This window comes from Marmota flaviventris, chromosome 12 (assembly GCF_047511675.1).
Source record: "Marmota flaviventris isolate mMarFla1 chromosome 12, mMarFla1.hap1, whole genome shotgun sequence".
NCBI classification, from domain to species: Eukaryota; Metazoa; Chordata; class Mammalia; order Rodentia; family Sciuridae; genus Marmota; species Marmota flaviventris.
In genome coordinates, this window is record NC_092509.1 from 105,301,069 (window position 1) to 105,310,535 (window position 9,467).

Here is a 9,467-nt window from a genome sequence, read left to right on the forward strand (position 1 = left end):
GCTTTATTGACTGACTACGCATAACTTAATGCCACCCCCAAAGTAGGTCCCCCTTGTCTAAGGAGCAAATTATCTTTCAATCAAATTCCAGAGACACAACTTAATTCCCACCCAGTTGACATGCAGAAATAAAGACCCGGCCAGTGCTGAGAAGCCACACGCGGACTCGCCTCCAGAGTCAGGCGTCCTCCCATTTAGTGTTCCCTGCGGATCTCCTCTTCCCTCTTCCCTTCCATCTGGGTAGCCAGCTCCACTTCCTGTGGAGCAAAGCCACTGGCCCTATTGCCCTTCATATAGATGATCATTAAGAAGTTTCTTGGGTTGAAACAAACCACTAATTCCTGTCCCTAGAGACTGTGCGGTGTGAGTACTTGGCATAGACCGAGGTGAGGAAGCCAAACTGGAGCCCTGACAACAGGGAATATGTTCAGGAAATTCCCCATTTAAGCTCATTTCCAGCTGGCTTTGTTCAGCTGCTGCCATGGGACACTAGAGTCCCTGAAGTTGGACATTGACAATTATTTCCTTCATTATGAGCCAAGTTCCATCAGGTTACTGTGACTGTCCCTGGCAGTCTCAAAGGGCACAAACTCGCAAGGCTCAGCTGAGACAAGTGAGCTGGGCAGACTTCCACCCCTTGACTTCTCGCTTGGGTCCCTCTCATTTGCCCTCCATCTTTCTTCTGGCTGCTCAGGGTCAGGTTTTGACTTTGCACAGAGCAGACATGGGATGACTTGGTAGTCTTCTAGAGAAACCAGCGGTCTGTGCAGCTTGGCCATCCTTGGCCACCCATGCGTAAAATGATCTAGGAAGAGCATCTCTCTGTCTGTCTCTCTCACCATCTCTCTCTCACCTGCACCTGCACTGGCTTTCCGTTGCTGCAGGGTCACAGTACCACAAATGTAGCATCCAACAGGAGTTTACTGTCTCTCATTCTGTCGGTGGGAAGTCTGCCGCAGTCTCCCCCGGCTGAAATCAGGGTGTTGGTTGACTGGGTTCCCTTCTGTAGTCCCTAAAGAAGGATCTGTTTCCTTGGTTATTTGAGTTGTTGGCAGGATTCAGTCCATCATGCTTATTGGACTGCTTTCTTAGCAGCCCTCAGAGGAGGACTTGGCCCCGTTTCCCAAGGCTACCCTCATCCCTTGTCCTGTGGCCCTTTCTTCCTCATGCTTCAGATCTCTCCCCTCTTTGTTCTGTCTCATCCTTCTAATCCAGTCATGAAAGGTGTTCTGCTTTTAAAGTCTCATGGGATTACACTGGCCCACACGGATAATCCTGGATGATCTAGAAGCTCAAAATACATAATCCTATCAGCGTAGTTCCTTTTGCTATGAAAGGCAGTTTATTCATGAATTCCAGAGATGAGTGTGTGGTATCTTAGGAGTTCCAGTTACTGCCTACCACACTATCCAAGGAATAAGACTTTATTCATTTATTAAAAACTTGCTTTTCCTGCCTATACTAGACGACCTGGGAGGCATTGGATACTCTGTCATGCCTCTCTAGTGTGTGGTGATGGAGAACTTGACCTTGAGCAATTTTATTGAATCTTCTCTTGAGCCCACATTGCCCACAAGGGGAAGTGGCTGGAAGAGAACCGATGACATAGGATGGCTCAGCTTCAGTGTTCACAGACTAGGGACTGGGTGTGACATGAGGGTTAGTGATATGGAAGTGCTTCTCTGGGAGTTTTCTTTCAAACAGAAAGAACCTGTGTGACAATTTGCAGGGCTTCTGGTGTGAGCCGTGCTGGCAGGAAAGCAGACACGCACGTGGGTTTTGTTGGATAGGAGCTTATGGTTTAATTCTGGATGTGCCCCTGCATGCGGGTCAAGACTTTTCAGGACACTATCTTGTATGATCAAAGTCAAAGCCAAGCTTCAGAGCACAGGGAGCCTGAGAAAGGCGCAGCCTCATGAGCCAGGGTCCCCCTATATGTGTCAGCAGCCAGGGGTGGGGAGGGTGGGGAAGGGAGCATTAACGTGGAAGACAACCAAGCGTGCCAGGGTGGCTCATCCCTTGATGGGCTGTGGGAAAAGGCTGCACTTCCTTATACATCCTTTTCTGTGGTCTGTTATCTTTCTTCCTTGAAAAAGAAAATACAGAAGTTAGATCAAAATGCTAATGTTAAAACATGGACAATACCAAATGCTGGCGGCTGTGGAGAGCAGGAGCATTCCTCTTTGCTGGAGGGCATGCAGGGTGGTGCAGCTGCTGCAGAAGGCAGCATGTAGCCCCTCACATCAAACACACTGTCCACACATGACCCAGCTCCGTGAAATCCAATCGTAGCTGTTAAAAATGTCTACCCCCACAAAAAACCTGCCCCGAGGGGTTTGCAACAGTGTGATTCATGATTGCTACACTGGGAAGCAGTCAAGTTGGCCTTCAGCAGTGAGTGGAGAAGTAAAGTGTGGTGCATCCAGAAATGGACTATTATTCAGCGTTGTGAAGAAACGAACTCTCAAGCCGTGGAAAGCCGTGGAGACACTTCAATACCTATTACCAAGTGACAGGCCCCACGCTGTGTGGTTGCAACTGTCCGACATTCTGGAAAAGCAAGGCTTGGAGGCAGCAAAATGACCAATTTTAGATCCACGTTTTAACTGCTCTGCACGATACTGCAGTGGTGGAGAGGTGTCATTATGCATTTGCCAAAGCCCACAAAATGTACAAAACCAAGAGTGAGCCCTCATCTGGACTCGGATGTGGAGACCAGGGGGTGAGGGGAGGAGAATGGACTCTCTCTGTACCTTATACTCCACAGTGCTGTGAACCTAAAACTTTAACAAGAAGTAAAAAGTACTTTAAAAAAAATGTAATTTCTACTATTTTTTTGAGAACCTGATTTACTCCAAACACAAATATAGTCTTTGGTGGGCATCTCTTGTAGTCACAGTCGTCCCATGTGATAGGGTCACTGTTGTTGTTCTACAGATGAAAAACGTGTTGTTATTGTGAGAGGTTCTCAAGGCCACCTGCTGATAACTGAGCATCTGGGATTGTGAGCTTGCTTATCTGGCTCCAAAGCCCAGCCTCACTTCACTGTGCTATGCCATGGCCCCAGGTAAGCTCCAGTGGAGGTTCTTTTGTAAATACAACAGAGTGCCTGTATTTAACAATAAGGGGACACTTGATAATGGTCATTGAATTTTCAAAGAGAAAAACTGACTTAGGAAGTAAAAAATAAAAATAAAAAGAATATAGCTGAGAAAACAAGAAATAAGGAAAACCAGGAAGCTGCTGGAAACTGCTCAAAGGCAGCCACACGCAGAGCTCTCAGCTCCCCACCCCCACCCCCACCGGGGGCCAGAGAACGTCCCTTCAGAACAACTCTCCCATGGGGACAAGCTGGGTGCTGGGTGGAGTCCACACTTGGAGGATGGAACCAGCTCAGTGTGGAATCAGACCCCACTCTTCAGACTTCTGCTAAGACTAAAGCCCAGAGCATTCCAAACCTCCCTAAGGGCAGAATAGAGTCCCTGGATGGACAGAAGGCAGGGTCAGTGAGCTTGCAGTTGGTGCAGTAGGAATGACCCAGTCTGGAGAACAAAAGATGGGACACAAGAGGGGCAGAACTAAAAAGCAGCTGGGCCTGTGGAACCGCACACCGGGGCAGGGGAAGGCAGTCAAACCGTTCCTACTGACCACACTCCCATTTCTACATAAATGCACAGTGTGCCTGCACCAAGTCCTCGGCCTTCGGGATGAGGACATTTGGCCCAGTGCCAGGGGGTCTGCTGTTCCTGTCCCCCGTGGTGTGTGGTTCATTCCTTCACCTTTTGTGACACGTATTTCTAGTGCCAGCCACTGTGTTAATTGCTGCATAAAGCAATAAAGTAGACACTCTTCTCGCCAGAACACGAAACGAGTGATATAGAAGAGACGGAGGCCAAGGGCTGCTGGTCACTGTTTTCTGAGGTCCATTGGAGGAACCGTCTGGCCACTCCCCACCCCTTACCTTAGAGAACTGGGCAGGAATTGGCCGTGGGCCGTCCCGGCTCCTTCCTCCCTCCTCTCTGGGGTCTGCCTGCACACCGCTCATCTTCTGTTCTAGGCATGGGTCTGCCAGCAGGACGAGGCACAGGCTGCCCAGTGAGGTCAGCACCTGGGAGGGTCAGCCTAACCTTGGGCGGCAATGTTTAGAAGCCAGTTTGGTGAAGACCTCAGCCAGGTTCACAGAAGTGCATGTCTATACTAACAGTTATGGTGGTACAGTGTTCTGTGACTTACGGGTATCACAGTTTGGGGTGTTTTGCTTTTTTATCTTTTTGCTATTACAAATAGCACTGCAATAAATAAATTTTCTTTTTGTTTGTTTGTTTGTTTATTTATTTATTCTTTATTTATTTATTTATTTTTGTACTGGGGATTGAATCTGGAGGTGCTTTACCAATGACCTACATCCCCAGCCCTTTTTATTTTTATTTTGAGGGCTTTGCTATGTTGCTTAGTGCCTTGCTAAATTGCTAAAGCTGTTCTTGAACTTGGGATCTTCCTACCTCAACCTCCTGAGTTGCTGGGATTACAGGTGTGCTCTACTGCAATCTCTAATGAATAACACACACACACACACACACACTTCTACATGGGTATTTCTAAACAATGAAATAGAATTGCTGGGTCAGTGGACAAAATTCTCTCAGATGTGGACAAAATGGCTACCAGAACATAGGGTAAAAATTTTGCTTCCACTAAAATTTCACAAAATATTATCTCTTCATTTGAACGATTTGCTCAGTTTTATAAAACTTGTAGGATCTGTTTAGACTTCCCCATTCATCCATATCTCAATACTGTTAGTTGATGATAAATCCCTGGGGACTGTCAACTGTTTGGGCAGTTGTATTATTTTCTACTCTCTCTAATACTATCTCCTTAATGAGGTACAGGCAACACAAAGATAACCAGTTTTCCAATTTGAGATTTTTGAAATGTGGATGTTGAAACTAAACAAGGCTTATCATTAACCAGGCAGTGTTTTTCATATCCCGAGGATGTGTTTGTGGAGGAGGAGGATAAGAACAGAAAGGCAGTCAAGAAGGAGAAGGCCATGTACTGTCGACCTGGCACATGTCTAAACAACTCGTCCGTTACCCCATCTTAGAGTACTTTTTCTACATAACAATGGCAACTTGCACATGTGCAGGCTGCAGAGTTATGGGACACTCAAGAGACCAGTGAGGCACGGGGCACAGTCCCTCTGCAAATGAAGAGACCAAGCATCAGGGGCACAAATATCTTCTCAGGATCACATTGCAAGTGGCAGAACAGGGACTTAAGGGTGGTTTACCTTTCATCTTAGATGGGTTGGAAAGACATAAGGCTCCCTGTCCTCTGCCTCCATTGGCATGGGAGTAAGCCAAGCACAGGGGGAACAGAAGCTGGGGGAGGGAGTTGGTAAGGACTGTTTCCGCTCAGGTGTCTGCTCTTGAACCCTCATGTGCTGTCCGCTAGGGACCTTCCCAAGGTCTCCTCAGAGTTGGTGTGGCCACATCCACACTGGACCTGCAGGGGAGCACTGACCCTTCCATACTTGGGTGTGAGGAGAAAAGGTCGAGGGCCAATTGTTAACAGTCTTCCTAGGACCAGTTACTGGGCTAGACTCTTCACTGTTATCTCTTTAAGATTGAATTGATATCTTCATTCCACACAAGAGGGACCTGCCAAAACTACAGTAAGAACAGAATCAACAACACACATCTTTCTCCTTCAAGGGGCAAAGACAAGTGGCAAACTCTTTTGCATTAAAAAAAATCAAAACTGTTGTGGTGTGAACTGATAAATAGTCAATAAGAGTGTAAGTGATGGGTTATAGATTAGTAAAAAATATAGATTATGGATATAAGATTTTGATAAGTGAGATAAGAGAATTATAAAGCAAGAACTGTCACAGACAGGCCTAAGACTCCATTTTGCTGCCTTCTACAGAAAACTGTTGCAAGAGCTGTTTCTGAGAGTCTGAAATGAAAGCTATTTTCTTATGAAAAAAATCGTCTTTCTGTACTTTGTACCCCACAAATTGTACCCCACTTAGGACACAGCGGTGGTCATGGTGAGCTACATCCTGGGTTTGAATGCCCTTGTGGGTCTACATGACTTTGAAGTAGATTCTCGCCCCACTGACCCCCACCCAAATTCAGGATGCGACTGTCTAGCACCTGCTTGACCCAGGACTGTGGTCAACTGAACTGCAAAGCTAATGCTTTGTTGGCTTCTGTTTATCGCTTGCTTGCTGACTGGAAAATTGCAGTCCTGCCTAGAGCCCACAGGTCCCACTTATCAATGTGTTAATTTCTGTGATTGGCTAGCTTACATGCTGATAAGCAAGTCACTGACTGGTGACTTATATTCTCCTTGAACGGACCAGGAGGCTGCTGTTCTCCCACAGAGCTTGAGTCTCTGCAGTGGTCACAGTCCTTGGCCAGGTAAATAAAGCTCTCTTTTGGTTTGAAATTCGGACTTAAGAGGCTTTCTGAGGCGTTTCCCCATAACAAAAACAAAGCATTGGAAGTGGTAAACAAAATATTAAACAAGATTCTACCAATTTAACACAACTTCTTGGTACATAACTTTTTTCCTATGTGCACATATTTTTCTAGAAGTTGCAGTTAGGCTACGTATAAATTTTATGTTTGGCTTTTAAAATTTAACATCTCTGGACCTGATGTGATGTGCCTATAATCCCAATTACCTGGGAGGTGGAGGCAGGAGGAGTGCAAGCTTGAGGCTAGCCTCAGCAATTTGGTGAGACCCTGTCTCAAAATAAAAAGTAAAGAGAACTGGGGATATAGCTCAGTGATAAAGCACCCCTGGGTCCAATCCCCAGTACCAATAAATAAATAAATAAATAAATAAATAAATAAATAAATAAATAAAATTTTATATATTATTATCATATATATTATATATAATATATATTATTATATATATTATTATATATAATATATATTATATAATATATATTATTATAATATATAATATATATTATAATAATATATTATATTATAATATATTATATATATTATATTTATTAGTATCCTACTCATCTGCCATGTTCCTGTAGTCTTCCTAATGAGTTTAGCAGTTGCACAGTAAATGACTTCCTAATGGGCATTTAGGTTGTTTCCAGAGTTCGGCTGCCTAAATCAAAGTTATGGTGTGTGCTAACAGTGTTTTTCTACTATTAGATTATTTCCTGAGGATAATTTCTTAAGAATCATACTGAATAAGAAGACTGTAAACATTTTTATAGCCCTTGCCACATGGTACCACATCATGAGGCCAAAGGACTAGATGACTCCCAGTGACACACACAAGGAAGTGTCGATTTGGACATTTTCAAAGAAACCATGCAGTTCGGCACCGCTAGCAACTTGGTGAATTAGAAACCCTGAAAGACCCTCAAGCTAAGAGGACGCAATGCAAAAATCACCCACTTGAATAAAGAACTGAGCTGACAAGAACCTGAGGAATGGGAGATCCTCCAAGGAGTCCAAACTGACACCCCTGGAAAGCCACAGAGCTTCTTCCCCTGGGTCCCTGGAGCCCACAGGAGCGCTGGTGCTGTCGCCTCCTTCCTTTCAGGTGCATCATACTGGGCATGCACAGCTCTGTGTGGTCCAGTACTGGAGATGCTGCGCTTGGTCACAGGTAAGAGTGGGATCTGCCAGCTCACCCCACTGCAAGGCACCCTGCGCCCTCTGGGATGAACAGCGCATCTGCAGGCTGACGCCTCGAGACTGTGACCACGCTGCTCCTCAACCACCTTTACCCCACGTGGCAGGGCCACTAATAACACAAGCCTAGCTAAAGACCACAGCGGTGACTGACTGTTCTAGGGGTCTGTCACACCTTCTGTATTTACTGTTTGGTGTTCTCTACTTCCCCTTTGGTGGCCTTATGGATTCTTTTTGTTGATTCATAACCCATTATTTGCAAGATTGTTTCTGCCACTCCAGGTCCCAGCCATGTGGCCAGCAAGGCTGACTGCAGGCTGCCTCATGTGTCCTTTGATGAGTTCTGTGAGTTTTCATGTACTTGCTCACTTTTGGCACAGCAAGAAATGCCAGGCTGCTTTGTTCTTGAACTGATGGAGACCAGAATGTTGTTTCTCTTCTAGTAGTGGGGAATGTATGTGGAGAGAAAGTTCCGGCAATAGGTGTGCTCACTTATACTAGGATATCACGGAAGCTAGGCCTCATCAGTGGGCAGAACCAGGGCAAATGCATCTTTAAGCTATTGAGTTATGTGGTGATGGCACTCATTGCCAAGACCAATGAGTTCTATCTTTCTTCTTCCACAGTGAGAATCTTAGTTCCCAGGGACATGGATGCATTTATTAATTTACCCCATCCTATCATATACTCCCCCCCACAAAAGTGGTATATCAATAGCATTAACAATAAAATCCAATTCAAGATATTTGTGCAATTCCTTCTGTCCTTAGAACCAATCCCGTGAGTGTGTTCCATTGGATTATTTGGATTATTTTCATTTGGATTATTTTATCTCTTTTCTGAGTTATGTTATCACTTTGATCCACTGTTAGGTTCAATTATAACTTTTGGTATTCAATTTTAGGGGTTGTCTTTTCTTCTTTTCTTTTTAACAAATTTATCCTTCTTATGCTTATTTTTGTAAAAATAAGCAGATTCATAAACATTTTTCTTTTTTCCTCTTTGTATATCCTCTTTGGCTTCTTTTTTTTTTGTACCTGGAATGGAACAGAGGGTGCTTAACCTTTGAGCTACATCCTCAGTTCTATTTTATTTTTGTTTTAAGAGAGGGTCTCACTAAGATGCTGAGACTGGCCTCAAACTTGCAATCCTCCTGTCTCAGACTCCTGAGTTGCTGGAATTACAGGTGAGCACCACTGTACTGAATTTGCTTTTTAAAAAATAAATTCATTAATTAATAATGGGGCCGAACAGCATTTTACTATATGGATATACCATAATTTATTCAATAGTCTCCTATTTTGCCCATGTAGGTTGTTCCCAATAGTTTGCCATTAAACATCAACTCACAGTGTAAGATGAACACCTTGTACACTTTTTAACCGGAGTGCATCTTCACGACAGATTCCAGAAGTGAGATTCCCAGGTCCTGTACTTTTTTTTCCCCAGGTCCTCTCCGTACAGATGGCACTGCTGCATACCCACAGCCGTGGGGTATGAAGCCCAACACTCCCCACCAGTTTCACCGAGGTCCGCTGCCCAGATTTCCAGATACCCACTCTGCGGCTTGTTCTCCGATCATCTCTAACCTCCTTCCATCCACTTGTCCTTACTTTTAAAATGTTTTTACTTTGCAAGGACTTTCTTTGGTTCTGTCACTAGGAATAGTGCAGGCTAGGAGTCTATATTTGTCTTGACCTTTTATCTTTTATTTTTTTAAGAGAGAGAGAGAGAGAGAGAATTTTTTTAATATTTATTTTTTAGTTTTCGGCAGACACAACATCTTTG